The 17,112-nt window shown below is 40.1% G+C and overlaps 1 protein-coding gene and 1 pseudogene across 1 annotated transcript in view; one reads left to right on the top strand and one right to left on the bottom strand.

Moving 5' to 3' along the window:
- The window catches only part of RABEP1 (rabaptin, RAB GTPase binding effector protein 1), a 134,986-nt gene that overhangs the window by 35,294 nt on the left and 82,580 nt on the right, over nt 1–17,112 (top strand). The gene's annotated exons all lie outside the window — the stretch shown is intronic.
- Nucleotides 4,418–6,970, bottom strand: LOC139437200 (large ribosomal subunit protein eL14-like; annotated as a pseudogene).

Consider the following 17,112-nt stretch of genomic DNA (forward strand, 5'->3'; position numbering starts at 1 on the left):
AAGCTTCTGTGTTGGGTCCATGAAGGTCTAGTCATATCTCTAAAGTTCTTCTGGATCTTGGGTCGAATTGGGAAGTTGATGCTCAAGGCTCTCAAATTGCTGCAAGGCAGTCTGGACAGAAACTATAGCCCAGAAAGAGTCAGAAAAACCTAAACTCCAACTAGCAGTGGTGAGTGAAAGAACGCCACATGATCTCTAAACTTGAACTTTAGTGAGGCAAATACTTGAAAGCATAGCAGGGGGCACTTAATCCTAAGGATCAGTCAGGGAAGAGGTTTACATTTTGGGTATTATCTAGGAAAATATGGATAAGGTTTCCACGGTCCTCTAGACCAGTGGTTCTCAAAGTGTGATCATGGAACGGCAATATCAACATCAGCATCTGTTAAAAATTCAAATTCCCCAGCTCCCATCCCCCCAAAAACTGAATCAGACTCTGAGGATGGGGCCAGCAGTCTGCTTTAACAAGCAAGCCCTCCAGGTGATTAAGGTGCATACTTAAAGTGTTTTTCTTTTTTAAGATTTATTTTATTTATTCACCTCCCCTTGTTGTTTGCGCTCACTGTCTATTCTCTGTGTCTGTTTTTTGTGTGCCTTCTCTGTGTGCTCGTCTTTTTTAGGACACTAGGAACTGAACGCAGGACCTCCGATGTAGGAGGGAGGTGTCTAATCGCTTGAGCCACATCTGTTACCTGCTTGTTGTATCCCTTGTTGTGTCCCTTTGTTGCATCAACTTGCTGCACCAGCCTATTGCATCAGCTCGTTGTCTTGCTATCTTCTTTAGGAGGCACCAGGAACCAAATCCGGAACCTCCATGTGGTAGGCGGGCGCCTAACTGCTTGACCCACTTATACTTCTCCATACTTAATTTTTTTTAAAAAGATTTATTTATTTATTCCCCACCTCCCCCTGTTGTCTGTTCTCTCTGTCCATTCACTGTATGTTCTTCTGTGTCTGCTTGTATTCTCATTAGGCGGCTCTGGGAACTGATCCTGGGACCTTCTGGAGTGGGAGAGAGGCAATCATTCTCTTGCGCCACCTCAGCTCCCTGATCCACTGTGTCTCTTATTATCTCTCCTCTGTGTCTCTCTTTGTTGCATCATCTTACTGTGCCAGCCCTCTGCGTGGGCCTGCTGTCTGTGTGGGCCAGCACTCCTGTGTGGGGCAGCACTCCTGCGTGGGGTAGTACTCAGTTCATGTGGGCCAGCTCACCTTCACCAGGAGGCCCTGGACATTGAACCCTAGAACTCCTATATGGTAGACAGGAGCCCAGTTGCTTGAGCCACATCTGTTTCCCCATACTTAAGTTTTGAGAACCACTCTTTTAGTCTAGGCCAGTGGGTCTCAAATTTTAGTGGATAAAAATCATCTGAGGACTTGCTAAATCACAGAATGTTGTGTTCCATCCTTGGAGTCCTGATTTAGTATGTTGGAATGGGACCTGAGAATTTACATATCTAATAAACGCATAGATTATTCCAATATTGCTAGTGCAATGACCACAATTTGGGAACTTCTTTTCAGTGATCATTCAACTTTTTAATTTATGTATCCCTGAACTATTTACATATATACCTTCCTCACACATTTTTAAAGTTGACATTAAAATTTTTTTTTCCTGAAAGTATGTGAAGGATAAAATGGTATCATATTGCCAATAGTGACATTTTAAATTAAAACTTCATACTTTTACACATATCCCGTAGTACTAAAATATCATAGTGATTTAATATTTACCACCATCTATTTAGCAAAAAAAAAAAATACATGAACAAGCTCTTGAGCAGAAATTTTAACATTTTTTCCTCCTTGAATTGGGTTGTCTTTTTCCTGTCTCCCTTACAATTTTTTTCTAAAACAGTGGTTTTCAAACTTGAGTGTATATCAGAATTACCTGGAGGCTTTGTTAAAGATTGCTGGATCCCAGATTCTGATTCACTAGGTCTGTGGTGGGGTCCAAGAATTTTCATTTCTACCAAATTACTGGTGATGCTGATGCTATTGGTTCAGGGACCATACTTTGAGAACCATTCCCCTAAAGTAATATTTTTTTGCTTGAAAGCCTTAAAAAATTTTTTATCATTTATTTCTGCATTAAAAATATGCACATAAATTGTGTTTATTACGATTATTGAAAGTACACAATTGATCATGCCATAAATATTTTATACATTTAAAAAATAATTATTAAAATGTAAAACTTAATGGAAATACAGTTCTTCTGAGATGTGTATTGGATGTCCCTATTAAATTAGGAATATTATTAACTATTAGAATAAGATAGGGTTCAGCATGATTTCCATTTCAGTCTTTTTTTTCAAGAAGACACAAGTTCTGAAAACCCTTTGTCTGATAAATAAGAAGATAGAAATGGAAGAAGTTTTACTATAGTAGCAGTTACTCAGTTTTCATAACTCTTTCTGAATTACATATTAAATTATATAATGCTCTATCTTCAAAAGTATTTTTATTCTATTGGCTGACAACTCAATTAGGTCTTCCTTCAGTTTTGTTGAAAGCAAAGGCCTTGGTCATGTCACGGGACCAATCTTTCCTTATTTGTTCATCTTTCAGAGCACTGGAGAAATAATTGTTTTGGAGATTGGATAGGATAAAGTGCCTGGATAGGATTTTTTAAGGTAGTGTTTCCATGGTTTGTTATGCTGCCTTACATTTGTTATTTTATTTTTTGAAACCGAAATAAAGTGTATAAGAAAAAAGAAAAAGAAAAAAAAAAAAAAGAAAGCAAAGAATTTGCTATCATCTGATATGCCAAAAGATTTGTTACCTGGTTATTATTCATTCACTTTTTAATTATTGACAGGGATATTTTGAATTTCCCCTTTGGTTTCATTCCACAGATGAGTTTTTACACAACAAGGTAGTGAACTTTAATACAATTTGGGATGGTTGAAAAGCCTTTCTTTTGTTAAGTAGGAGAAGGGTGATTATGAAAGGGGAAATGGGAAGAAGAATCTGCACTTAAACAACCTTTTGTTTTAGGAAAGAATATTTATGAGAGTTGAGAATCTAGAAATTGATTACTTGAAAACCATATTTGCTTATGAATCCTTTAAAAAATCTTTGTATTTCCCTGGGGGTACATGTACTCTAGACCGAAAACCATTTTCTCAGAGTAGTGTTATTTAGACTCTAGGTAGTAACCCAGCAGTGGTAACAAAATTTACCCATTTGTGATCAGCAAATTTAGCAAAAGATCAAAAATAGAAAATAAAAAAGCACATCAGATTAAATAAAATTGTGGGAAATTTTTTGTTTCAGTTACATGTATATATGTATCAATAGGCCTGTGATGTCAAGTTAATTTCTTTTTTTTTATTTTAATTTTTAAAAATTTTTTCAAATTCTACTCAATTTATTCATTTAAAAAAAAATATTACATTCAAAAAATATGAGTACCCATTCACCCCCACTGCCCCCACCCCACCATTCCCCCCACAGTAACACTCTCCCCCATCATCATGACACATCCATTGCATCTGGTGAGTATATCTCTGGGCATCGCTGTACCCCATGGCCTGTGGTCCATACCATAGCCCACACTCTCCCACGTTCCATCCAGTGGGCCATGGGAGGACATACAATGTTCGGCAATTATCAAGTTAATTCTTGCTGTGAATTTGTAGTCAAAGATTTTGAATGCCATTGTTATCTAGAATGGAAGGTCCTTAAGTCTTACTGAATTCAGCTCTAGCTTGGAAAGGGTGACTGACTGGTATAGGATGAAGACTCTTCTCAGGGCTTGCAGAAGGGTTGTTTCCTATTTAATCAAATTAATTTATCTGAGAAGTTGTGGGTTTACAGAAGTATGCATAAAATACAGGGTTTCCATATACCACTCTATTATTAACATCTTGCATTGGTGTTGCACATTTGTCATAATTGATGAAAGCATATATTTATAGTTGAAATATTAACTATAGTCCATGGTTTAACTTAGGGTTCACTGTGTTGTACAGTTCCATGAAGCTTTTTTTTTTTAAACTTTCTTGACCAGCTTTTGGTTTTATTTTCTCTGTTTTTTTTGCTTTCAATTTCATTTATTTCTGCTTTAATCTTGGTTAGTTCTTTTTGCTTGCTTTGGGATTGGTTTGTGGTTCTTTTTCTAATTTCTCCAGTTGTTCAGTTAGATCTTTGATTAATTATAGTGCTTTCCTCTTTTTTCTTTTTTTTTTTTTTTAGGAGGTACTGGGTATTGAACCCAGTACCTCGTACATGGGAAGCAAGAGCTCAGCCACTGAGCTACATCCATTCCCCAATGACAGTTGGTTTCTTCATTTGTTTGTTTGCTTTTTTAGGAGGTACTGGGGCTTGAACCCTATACCTTGTACATGGGAAACAGGCACTCAACCACTTCAGCTACATCTGCTTTCCGCTTTTTTTTTTTTGGTTGTTGTTGTCAAAAAGAACCTTTATTACTTTTATAACAGCCTCTTATGCTTTCTTGCCAGATGTCTTTGGAGCAGGAGCTTTCTGAGCTGGAGCTTTCTGACTCTTCTGAGCTTTTGGAGCCCCTGCCTTCTGGCCTGTGGCTTTCTGGGCTGACGCCTTTTTGGCCACAGTGGTCCTTTTTTTTTTTGCTGGAACCTTAGCAGCAGCTGGTTTTTTAGGAAAAGCTTTCAGGAGAGCTGCCTTTTGAAGCTTCTTAACTTCATGCTTAATTTATTCTGTTCCTCATTTTCTTTGCCTTCATGACTTTAAAATGATTAAAATCTGTCATCTTTCCTTTCCTTTCTCTGGCCTCAATTTTCCACAAGCCCATCTTGTGGCTACCCATTTTATATTGATATCTGCCTTCTCCCAGGCTTGTGGGACATACTTCTGATGTGCACTGTGTGGGAACTTGAGGATGAAGTTGGTGAGCTGCATGCATTTGAAAGGCATGGCCTATCTCCTTACTTGAGCACAGGGTCCATCAACCAGAGCCCTGCTCTGATCAATTACATCTACAATTGCGACCAGCTTCCCGGCTTGAGGCCTAAGGGAGACGTAGGTCACCTGGCCAACCTCCACGAAGCGCCTGAACACCTAAAATGGGGAGAAACAGGGAAACTTGTTTCCAAATGTTCCCTGGCTAAACCCAGGGTGGCTGACCAGCGAAAAAGAATGTGACGGAACACCCACGCGTGGACCCGGAGGGACAAATGGAACTGGTGGTGGCAGCAGGGAAAGCCCTGCTCCCAGCAGCCTCAAGCCTCTCTTTTTTAATATAGGCATTTAGGGCTATAAATTTCCCTCTCAGCACTGCCTTCATTGTATTCCCTTAATTTTTTTTTTTTAAGATTTATTTTATTTATTTCTGCTCCCCCTTTCCTGCCTCCCCCTGTTGTCTGCTCTCTCTGACCATTTGCTGTGTGCTCTTCTGTGTCTGCTTGTATTCTTGTCAGGCAACTCCAGGAACCGATCCTGGGACCTTCCGGAGTAGGAAAGGGGTGATTACTCTCTTACACCACCTCAGCTCCTTGTTCTGCTGTGTCTTCTTATTTTCTTTCCTGTGTGTCTCCTTTTGTGTCATCTTGGTGCACCAGCTCTCCGTGTCGGCTGGCACTCCTGTGCGGGGCGGCTTTCCTACTCTGGATGGCATTCCTATGCAGGGCGGTAATCCTGCATGGGGTGGCATTCCTGCATGAACCAGCACTCCATGTGAGCCAGGTCTCTGTGTAGGCCAGCTTGCCCTCACCAGGAGACCCTGGGCATCGAACCCTGGACCTCCTATATGGTAGACGGGAGCCCAGTTGGTTGAGCCACACCCGTTTCCCTGTATTCCATAAATTTTGATAAATTGTATTCTTGTTTTCATTCATTTCAGTATATCTGCTGATCTCTCTGTCAGTTTCTTCTTTGACCCACAGATTATTTAGGAGTGTGTTGTTTAGCCTCTGTATATTTGTAGAATTTCTGCTTTCCCACCAATTATTGATTTCTAGCTTCATTCCATTATAATCAGAGAAAGTGATTTGTATAATTTCAGTCTTCTTAAATTTATTGAGAGCTCTGTTGTGGCTCAACTTGTGGTCTGTCCTGGAGAAAGATCCATGGGCACTTGAGAAGAAGGTATAACCTGGTGATTTGGGGTACAGTGTTCTGTATGTGTCCGTCAGGTCCAGCTTGTTTATCATATTGTTCATGTTCTCTATTACTTGTTGATCTTCTGTTTAGTTGTTCTGTCTTATTGATGTGAGTGGCGTGTTGAAGTCTCCAACTGTTGTTGTGGAGACGACTATTTCTCCTTTCAGTTTTGCCTGAGTTTGCCTCATGTATTTTGGGACACCCTGGTAACATGCATAGGTATTTATGACTGTTACTCCTTCCTGATGGATTATTCTTTTTATTAATATATAATGGCCATCTGTGTCTCTTACAACTTTTCTGCATTTAAAGTCTGTTTTGTCTCATACCAGTATAGCTACCCCTGCTTTCTTTTGGTTACTATTCTTGTGAAATGTTTTTTCTCAATCTTTCTTTTTTCAGTCTGTTTGCATCCTTGGACCTAAAGTGAGTCTGAGCAGGTAGCATATGAATGGCTCATGTTTTCTTATCCGTTTTATCAGTCTGTGTCTTTTGACTGGGAGTCGAATTCATTAATGTTCAGTGTTATTTCTATAGAGGCATTACTTCACAGCCATTTTATCCTTTGGCTTTCATATGTCATCTCTTATTTTTGTCCATCTTTTTACCCTTTTGGTTACCGTTTCTGATAGTCTTCACTTTGGCACTCTCCTCCAAGCTTCTCTCTCCTTTCTTTTCCTTTTTGGCTGTAAAACTCCCTTTGCTGTTCCTTGCAGAGCTGGATTCTTGTTTATGAATTCTTAGTTTCTGTTTATCTGTGAATATATTAAACTCACTGCCATATTTGAAGGCCAGTTTTGCTGGATAAAAAAGTTCTTGGCTGTCAGTTTTTTTCTTTTAGTACCTTGATTATATCATTCCACTGCCTTCTTGCCTCCATGGTTTTGAAGAGAAATCTGCACTAAGTCTTATTGGATGTCCCTTGTATGTGATGTTTCACTCTTCCCTTACTACTCTCAGAATTTTCTCCCCTCCCTATCCCTGAGATGGCTCCCTTGTGTGCTCTCTGTGTCTGCTCGTTGTGCCTGCTCATTGTGTGCTTGTTTTCTTTAGGAGGCACCAGGAACCAAACCTGGGACCTCCCATGTAGGAGGTGAGTGCCCAACCACTTAGCCACATATTCTCCCTGCTCATGGCATCTACTCATTGCATCTGCTTGTTGTCTTTAGGAGGCACCAAGAACCTCTCTTGTGGGAGGTAGGCGCCCAACTGCTTGAACCACATCCACTTGTCCCAGAGTTTTCTCTTTATCTTTGGCATTTGACATTCTACATATTATGTGTCTTGGGATAGGTCTTTATTCTAATTGGAGTACGCTGTGCTTCTTGGACGTATATATTCATGTCTGTATTAGTTAGCCAAAAAGGTGCTGATGCAAAATACCAGAAATCGGTTGGTTTTTATAAAGTGTATTTATTTGGGTAGTTGCTTACAGATACCAGGCCAAAAAGCATAAGTTACCTCCTGTACCAAAGTCTATTTCCACATATTGGAGCAAGATGGCTGCTGACGTCTGCCAGGGTTCAGGCTTCCTGGTTTCCTCTCTTCCCAGGTCTTGCTTCTTTCTGGGCTCAGGGTACCTCTCTTCCCAGGGCTTGTTTCTTTCCTGGCTTAGGGTCCCTTTCTTTCTGGGGCTTGCTTCTCTTTCCTCTGTGTTCTTACTTCCCAGGGCTCCAGCTTAAGACTTCATCATCAAACTTCAACATCAAAACTCCAACATTAGAAACCCTCCAACCCTGTCCTTTGCCATGCCTTTTATCTGAGTCCTCACCTACCAAGGAGCAGGACTCAGTACCCTACTGGCACAAGAGATTTACTTGATTAAGTAAACCTTATAATCCAATATAATGTAATATGCCCAGAGGAAAAGACCAGTTTACAAACATAATCCAAGATTTCTTTTTGGAATTCATCAATAATATTAAACTGCTACAGTGTTTTTCAAGAGAGTTGGGAAATTTTAGGCTATTATTTCCTCACATACTCTTTCTGCTGCTTTTCCCTTCTCGTCTCCTTCTGGAACTCCCTTGTATATTGGTGCACTTTACGTTCTCATTCAACTCCTTGAGCCCCTGCTCAATTTTTTCCATTCTTTTCTTAATCTGTTCTCTTTCTTTAGTTTCAGTTATTCTTTCCTCTTTGTTACTGATTCTTCCATGATTTCATATCTGCTTTAGTGTGCCTCTATTATATTTTTAATCTCACTTATTGTGTCTTTCATCCCTTTAATCTCTGTTATTTTTCTTTTTTCTTTTTTTTTTTTTAAAGATTTTTTATTTATTTATTTATCTCCCCTACCCCCCTCACCCCGGTTGTCTGTTCTCTGTGTCTTTTTGCTGCGTCTTGTTTCTTTGTCCGCTTCTGTTGTCAGCGGCACAGGAATCTGTGTCTCTTTTTGTTGCATCATCTTGTTGTGTCAGCTCTCTGTGTGTGCAGCATCATTCCTGGGTAGGCTGTACTTTCGCACTGGGTGGCTCTCCTTACAGGATACACTCCTTGCATGTGGGGCTCCCCTACGTGGGGACACCCCTGCATGGCAGGGCTCTCCTTGTTCGCATCAGCACTGCCTGTGGGCCACCTCCACATGGGTCAAGGAGGCCTGGGGTTTGAACCGCGGACCTCCCATGTGGTAGACAGACGCCCTATCCACTGGGCCAAGTCTGCTTGCCTCTGTTATTTTTCTATCCAAGATTTCACATTTTTCTTTTTGTGCTCACTTCGTGCCTGTTTTTTTTTTTGTTTTGTTTTTTGCTTTTTGTTTTTTCTTTTTTGAGGTACTGGGCTGGGGATTGAACCTGGGACCTTGTATATGGGAACCTGGTGCTCAACCACTGAGCCACACCAACTCCCATGAGTTGGTTTTTTCATTTTTTGTTTGTTGTTTGTCTTTGTTTTTAGGAGGTTCTGGGAACCGAACCTGGATCCTCCACCTGGGAAACAGGAGCTCAGTCACTTGAGTCATCCACGTCCACTTAGTGTCTTCTTTATGTCTTTTATTTTTTTAGCCATTGTAGCAATTTGATATAGTTATGAATTCCAAAAATAGATATTGGATTATGTTTGTAGACTGCTCTGTGCCTGGGCGTAATTAAGTTATGATTAGGGCTTTGATTTGGCCATGTCAGTAGGGCATTGAGTCCTGCCCCTTGGTGGGTGGGGACTCAACGATAAAAGGCATGGCAAAGGACAGAGTTGGAACTTTTTTAATGTTGGAGTTTGATGCTTAAGTCTTAAGCTGGAGCCCTGGGAAGTAAGCCCACAGAGGAAGGAGATGCAAGCCCCAGGAAGAGAGGAACCCTGAGCTCGGAAAGAAGCAAGACCTGGGAAGAGAGGAAACCAGGAACCCTGAACCCCGGCAGATGTCAGCATACATCTTGCTCCATCATGTGGCAATAGACTTTGGTGAGGGAAGTAACTTATGCTTTATGGCCTGGTATCTATAAGCTTGTACCCTAAATAAATATATTTTATAAAAGTCAGCAGATTTCTGGTATTTTGCATTAACACCCCTTTGGCTGACTAATATAGCCATGTTGTCCTTCAACTCCATGATTTGATTTAGGAGATTTGTATTAACCTCATTGATTAGCTCTTTCAAGTCCTGTGTCTTGTCTAGAGCTTTGATTTGTTCCTTTGCCTGAGTCATATCATCCTTTTTCTTTGTATGGCTTTTAATTCTTTGCTGATATTTAAACATCTGATTCTGATGCTGAGTTTACTCTGATATTCAGTTTCTCTCTTGCCCAGGGATTTACTGTTAAGTAGCTGTGTGCTACCACTATTCTTTGACTTTTGGTTCAACTTGTTATAAATTATTAATATTGCTACTGTTCTATTGCTCAAAGAAGGGTTCAGGACCCAGTAATGAGTTACAGACCAGTTTCCAGGGGCCTTGGAGAGGAGATCAATGCTTGCCTCATTTATTTATTATTTTTCTCTTTCATGCACTTTTCCATTGTGGCCAGTAGATGGCGGTCTTTGGCAGACCTCTCAGCTCCGACCCCAAGTGCTAGGGGGGAATGCTTTCAGAATAACTCCTCAAGCAGGTGGGTGGTACAGAAGCAATGTCCTCAGGGCTGGCCAAGCCTTACCAACAAACTTTCTCAAAGGCCTTTTTCTTCCCTTGGCTGGCCACACCCTGCAATTTTCAAAAAATGTTTATTCTAGTAAACTAGTAAACTAGTAAGTGTTTATTCTAGTGAACAACTTAAAATTTACCCTTTTAACCACATTATGGGTGGGTGGGGGGCATTCTGGAGAGGAGTTTCCGAAGTCAGGCTTTCCTACCTGGTAAATACCAGGGACTCACAAATAGAGTACCAGCTGGCTTTAAACTGCCCTGGCGAGAGGATGAGAGAGAGGCCAGGAGCTTCTACCATGGCTTCTACCTGGCTCTCCAAAGTGCAGCCCTTCAGCTGTCCACTGCAACTGTGAGGGAGTATACCATTTTTAAGTCTCCTCTGCCACCTTTGTCTGGGGCAGGCTGGAACAGAGGCTGCTCTCAGAGCTGGGCCTCCAGTGATCTGAAGTAGCTAATCAAAAGCAGTGGTCTGCGATTGGCCCATGTTCATTCCCTGTTCCCACACCTTGGATCTTGGGAGAGTGTGTTTTTGTAACGCTTTCTGGCACCAGCAAGCTACACCAGGGGACGAACCCCACTGCTGCCTGCCACGAGAATGGGGACTAGGTGATGGTAACCACTGTGTGGAGAGAGCAGTTTACTGGTATTGACAGTAATTTACCAGCCTCTTCTCCTACTCGAGTTCCCTAGATGCTGTACAGCGTTCTGCGATGTTCAGAATAGTTGATTCAGACAGTTCTTATGTGTTTAATAGTCCTGGTGGAAGGATTGATGCCTAGAGCTTCCTACTTTGTCCTCTTCTCACAATTCCACACCTCCTATTTAATTTTGTTCCTTCATAGGTTGACAAGGATATGGAAAAGCTGGTGTTCCTGTGTAGACATGGTAGCATTCTGCAAGACATTTTGGAGGTTGGGATGAATGAAATAGAGTTTCTGTCTTCAAGAAAGTATAGTGTATGGGGTAGATAATACATTTTGCACAGTATCATCATTGTTTTAATAAATGTTAAGTGACATGAGAAGTAAGGTCTGTCCAGTTCTTCAAGGTGTACCTGTGAGTTTAACTTTCTCTCCCTTAAATTTTTTTAACTTTGAAATGACTTAAAGCACCACTTTAAATTTTGTACAATGGTATGTTCTTGTCAGGATGACCTGTAATACATTTAATATATATGTAAAGGTCATATGATAGAGCTTATGGGATCTTTTTTCCTTTACCTCTCACAGCTTTTTCTTTTAGTCTTATTCAATAAATTCATTTTAATCTTTTCTAAAACCTGTTCATTTTACTTTCTGTTTTCCTTTGTCCCCAAATAATGCTGTTAGAGTTTTCTTTGTTTTATTTTCTTCTTTAAAACTGTAAAATTGACTTTTCTTTAAATTTTGAAGAAATGAAAATGACCAAGAACCTCTAACTTCTGAAATACACTATCAATTTGTAGTTTTGTATCTATGAGTCGAACAGCTTATAATGTGGGTTAGTTCAGAAAGCATACTTAGTGTGTTAAAATTGCTTTGAATATGTCTAGACCCAGAAAGTAATCTGCATCTGTGCTATTGCATCTTTACTATCTAAAGTTCTCAATAAACTTAAGGCGGCCATAGGGAACAGTTAAGGTTACTTTTTACAAAATTTCAAAACAATACTTTGATCCTTTTTGAGAGTTTCTGGTGATTTTTCTAAAAAATGCATGGTATGTAAAAGGTTAATGTTCATTTAATTCTTTGTTGGCTGTTTGCCTATATCATACTAAAAATCAAATCTCTAAATCTGCAACTTATATTACTGTGTCTACCATGAAGTATATAACCTAGTCTTTTTTGATTGTCACAGGTGATAACAGTGTAAGCATGGTTTTGAGATACTCAGAGGTCTTTCTGTTTTATTTTTTAGCAAACCAGGTCAAGGTAATGCTGGAAGTCCAAACATTGGTATTTTTCTCAATAGGAACAGCTTTGCCTTGGTGTTAAAATAGTTGTGCTTGAATTTATTTGGAGAACAGATGAAATACAAGAGCAAACATTAATAAGTATTGCAAATTGTTTTAGTTTCCTAGCTGCTAAAGGAAATAACCATGCAGTGGGTTGGCTTAAACAAGGAGAATTTATTGGCTCACAAATTTGCGGCTAGGAGGAGTCCACAGCTGAGATATTAGCAAAGCCTCTCCTTTCTCCTGGAAGACTATGAAATTCTGGGGCTAGCTGCCGGCAATCCTTGGTCCTTGACTTTTCTGTCACATGGCAGTGCACATGGTGGCATCTTCCCCTTTGCTTTGGGTTCCACTGACTGCCAGATTCTCCCTGTACTGCATGGCTTCTCTGATTTTCGCTCTCTTTATAAAGAACTCCAGAAATCTGGATTAAAGCCCAGCTTGATTCAGTTGTGCTACATCTTAACTGAAGTTAACAACTTAAAGAGATCTTACTTACAATGGTTTTTACCCACTAGAATGTGGACCAAGACCAAGAACATGTTCAAACTGGGGTACACAATTCAGTCCACTCTAGTAATATAAAATATTACTATCTTTTGAGTGTTCTTACTGCCTGTCCTTGCTTTAGTACCCATTCTTTTCCCAAGTGACTCGAAGTGGGAATGTTACAATATTTCTAAAAGTTTTTTGTTTTTCTTTTAAACTTGGAAAAAGTACTTTCTGATTTAACTTTTTCTCTTTTACCCAGCTCGAGTGTGAAGCTTGTTAGAGCAGCAGTGTTTGTGTTTGGGAAATCCTTGGTGTCTTGGGCAATGATTGAGAGCCCATTATATGAGGTAGCAAACAAATAGCCATAGAGTTCTCTTTTGAAGAAAAACTAGTCAAAATAGAACTCATGTTAATTACTAGGAAGAAAGTGAAACTTGATAGTAATGTTCAAAAGGACTTTGTATGTGGTCATAATGTATGTAAAGCCTGATGCTAGCCAACCGGAATTTCAGTAGTGAATAGCTAGGTTTAGGAAGAAACCTGTGGTTCAGATGCCATAAGTTTGTACTTAGACATGGAAATGAAACAAGTGTATCAATATATATAAAAATACAAGAAACAATTAAGAAGCAATTAAAAATAATTAGAAATAGGGAAGTGGATTTGGCCCAATGAATAGGGTGTCCACCTACTACATGGAAGGTCCAAGGTTCAAACACAGGGCCTCCTGACCTGTGTGATGAGCTGGCCCATGCACAGTGCTGATGCACGCAAGGAGTGCTGTGCCACGCAGGGGTGTCTCCCAAGTAGGAGAGCCCCATGTGCAAGGAGTGTGCCCCGTAAGGAGAGCTGCCCTGTGTGAAAAAAGCGCAGCCTGCCTAGGAATGGCACTGCACACACAGACAGCTGACGCAGCAAGATGACGCAACAAAAAGAGACACAGATTCCGGGTGCTGTTGACAAGAATACAGGCAGACACAGAAGAACACGCAGCAAATGGACAGAGAAAGCAGACAACTGTTGGGGGGAGGGGGGGAGAGAAATAAATAAAAAATAAATCTTAAAAAAAATTAGAAATAATAAAAAATACAGAAATTGAAATAAGCTTAATAATGGTTCAAACTGTAGATATAGGACAGAGAATTTAGTAAATTAGAAAATGGTGTTGAGGAATTCTTTCCCCAGTGAGAAAAAGAGAGGGAAATATCAGAGAGCAGTTGACAAAAAAGGATGGATTGAGAGTCTCCAGCACAAATCTAAAAAGAGTTCCAGGAGAAGAGAATGGAGGTAAGAGTAGAGAATATTTGAAGAGGTAATAATTGAGATTTTTCAAGCATTGAAGAAAACAGTGTGAGTCCTCAGCATAAATACTGAATATCAAACAGGGTAAATAATAGTGAATCCGTATCTTTTTTTTTTTTTTTAAGATTTATTTTTTATTTATTTCTCTCCCCTTCCCTGACCTCCCTCCCAGTTGTCTGCTCTCTGTGCCCATTTTGCTGTGTGTTCTTCTGTGTCTGCTTGGATTCTTGTCAGCAGCACCGGAAATCCTTGTCTCTTTTTCTTGTATCATCTTGCTATGTCGGTGTGTGCGGCACCACAACTGGGCAGGCTGAGCTTTTTTCACACAGGGCAGCTGTCCTTGTGGGGCGCACTCCTTGTGCATGGGACTCCCCTACTTTGGGGATACCCCTGCATGGCACAGCACTCCTTGTGTGCATCAGCACTGCACGTGGACCAGCTCCACACCAGTCAAGGAGGCCTGGGGTTTAAACTGCGGACCTCACATGTGGTAGGTGGATGCCCTATCCATAGAGCCAAATCCGCTTCCCTGAATCCGTATCTTGAGACATCTTAAACTATAGAATATCAAGAATAAAAAGAAAATGTTGAAAGCTACCAAAGAATGTGTGGCAGTTTGATATTATTTATGAATTCCGAAAAGAGAGACTATGTTTGTAAACTGGTCTGTTCCTCTAGGCATGATAACCCTTTGATTGTATTAGCTTCAGCTGAGATGTCTGATTGAATTATGTTGAGATTAGGGCTTTGAGTCACCCATATCATCAGACTCAACATTGAGTTCCAGCCCCCTTGGTGGGCTGATAAAACAGACTATCACACAGAAATAGACACGCAGAAGAATAGAGACAGCTCCTTAGACCTGGCAGAGGGCCTGGGTAGAGAGATGAGCCTGATAGTCTACAGCTGACCTTGTGAAGAGACCAGAGCAGCTGAGTCTGGGAGAAAATGAGCCCCAGGGAGAGACAAGACTTAATGCAAGCCTACAGTTGAGATTAGAACAAGCTGGGACCACGGAGCCTTAAGAGGGAAAAGGAAGACTGAATCCTCTTGGATGTCATCTGCCATCTTGCATCAAAATGTGGCCACAGACTTTGGGTGAGAAAGTACCTCTTATGGTACCTTGAGTTGGACTCTTTAGGACCTTGTGACTGTAAGCTTCTACCCCAAATAAATACCTTTTATAAAAGCCAACAAATTTCTAGTAGTTTGCATCAGCATCCCTTTGGCTGCTTAATACAAGAGGTGATCATTAAATTGGCAGGATATCAAATAAGCACAATAGATGCATCGTGTGGAAAAAAGTTGTCAACCTAAAATTTGATACACAGCTAAATTATCTTTCAAGGTAGAGGGCAGGGAATAGATGTGGCTCAAGTGGTTGAGTTCCTGCTTCCCACCTGGGAGGTCCCAGGTTTGGTCCTCGGTGCCTCCTAAAAAAAAACAAAAACAATAAGCAAACAAATGAATAAACCAACTCAGGGGAGCCATTTTGACTCAGTGGTTGACCTCTGGTCTCCCACATATGAGGTCCCGGGTTTAATCCTTGGCCTTGACACCTGAAAAACAAACAGCCCAAAAAACAAACAAACAAACAAAAAACACAAAAAGAGCATAATAGACATTTTAGGTAAATAAAAGTTACGAATATTTATTACTTATGGGTATGTGTAGGATGTGGGGAACAGTACCAAGCACAGATACTGATAAATCTGACTATAAAATGTGAAATAAAAAACCTTCCCAGTTCATTTTACTTTAAAAGAAAAAAAAAAAAAAGGCAATTAGGCAATAATACAGTTGGGGTATAAGGGAAAAAGCATTGAAGGAATAAATGATATCATAATAAAAGAAATAATCTACCAAGAAAATACAGTAATCTTGAACTTGTATGTACCTAAAAATAGCTTTGACACATCATATAAAACAATACAGGGAGAGACTGACAGATGCACGCACAAGAACGGTTTAATCTATTGAGCTTTAGATCTCTAGGTGTAAAGGTATAATAACTGTGGGCAATTTATCTCCTAGAAATTCTTTTCTCAAGAAGCAGAAAATATGCATTCCTTTTAAAAATTATCTTTGTACACCTCAGAGGAAATCTCAACATATTTAAAAAATAAAGCATGCAGCAGAAACTGCCTGTGAGAGTGACAAGATGTTGGATTTAACAAAAACTTCAGAGTAGTCATTACAGATATGTTCAAAGAACTAAATAAACTTATGCTTAAGGAAATAAAGGAGTATATGATAATGTCACATCAAATAGAGAATATCAGTGAAGAGGTAGAAATTATAAAAAGAACCAAATGGAAATTCTGGAGCTGAGCAGTACACCAACTAAAATGAAAAATCGAATAGAGCGGCTAAATGGTAGGTTTGAACTGGCAGAAGAAAGAAATAGCGAACATGAAGATAAATCAGTAGGGATTATGAACTGAAGAATTGAGATAACAGAATGAAGGAAAATGAACAGATCATAAGAGAAATGTGGGAAACTGTTAAGTCTACTAATATCATGCGTTGGGAATGCCAGAAGGAGAAGAGAGAGAGGCAGAAAAAAAAATGGCTCAACTGATACAGTGTCTACCTACCATATGGGAGGGCCCAGGGTTCAATACCCAGGGCCTCCTGATGGGTGTGGTGAGCTGGCCCACCGACAGAGATGCTGTGCACAAGGAGTGCTGTCCTACATGCAAGGAATATGCCCTGCAGGGAGAGCCGCCCCAAATGAAAGAAGCGCAGCCTGCCCAGGAGTGGTGTGCTGCACACATGGAGAGCTGACGCAGCAAGATGACACAACAAAAAAGAGACACAGTTTCCTGGTGCCGCCAAGGGTACTAGTAGACACAGAAGAACACACATTAAGTGGACACAGAGCAGACAGTGGGGGTGGGAGGAAGGTGGGAGGAATAAATAAAAAATAAATCTTGAAAAAAATAAATAATGATGGAAAACAGTGACAAAACCTTCCAGTAGCACTAACAGTGACGGAAAACTTGCAATAGCACTAATCTATACTTACATAAAATAAAGACATTCTCAGATAAACCAGAACCATGAGATTTCTTTGCTAACAGACTTGCCTTAGAAGAAGTACTAAAGATAGTTTTACAGTATGAAGCATGTGACCCTAAACTATAATTTGAATTCAAATAAAAAAACAAAAAGCAATTCCATAGTTAAAACAGACAGTATAAATACATATTTC

Source organism: Dasypus novemcinctus, chromosome 21, assembly GCF_030445035.2.
Source record: "Dasypus novemcinctus isolate mDasNov1 chromosome 21, mDasNov1.1.hap2, whole genome shotgun sequence".
NCBI lineage: Eukaryota > Metazoa > Chordata > Mammalia > Cingulata > Dasypodidae > Dasypus > Dasypus novemcinctus.